The sequence below is a fragment of the Bemisia tabaci genome, chromosome 1, assembly GCF_918797505.1.
Source record: "Bemisia tabaci chromosome 1, PGI_BMITA_v3".
Lineage (NCBI taxonomy): Eukaryota > Metazoa > Arthropoda > Insecta > Hemiptera > Aleyrodidae > Bemisia > Bemisia tabaci.
In genome coordinates, this window is record NC_092793.1 from 8,958,287 (window position 1) to 8,958,717 (window position 431).

Consider the following 431-nt stretch of genomic DNA (forward strand, 5'->3'; position numbering starts at 1 on the left):
ACGCCACTGATATTAATAATCAGTGACGTGGCGTGCTTTGCGATATATCGCTGTTCTGCCATTTAAACCTATGGTAAAGAATCGATTACCAAGGTGCTCGTTGCGAACACCCTGATTATCGATCCTCCTTTTCCATAGGTTTAAATGACATAACAATCGATACATCGCAAAGCACGCCACGCCACTGATATTAATAATCAGTGACGTGGCGTGCTTTGCGATATATCGCTGTTCTGCCATTTAAACCTATGGTAAAGAATCGATTACCAAGGTGTTCGCTGCGAACACCCTGATTATCGACCCTTTTCCATAGGTTTAAATGACATAACAATCGATATATCGCAAAGTACGCCACGCCACTGATAATAACTTAGGCCCCAGAATATAGTTCCGCTGATCCCGGATCCGATTGGGATCCGGGTATTTTCGCC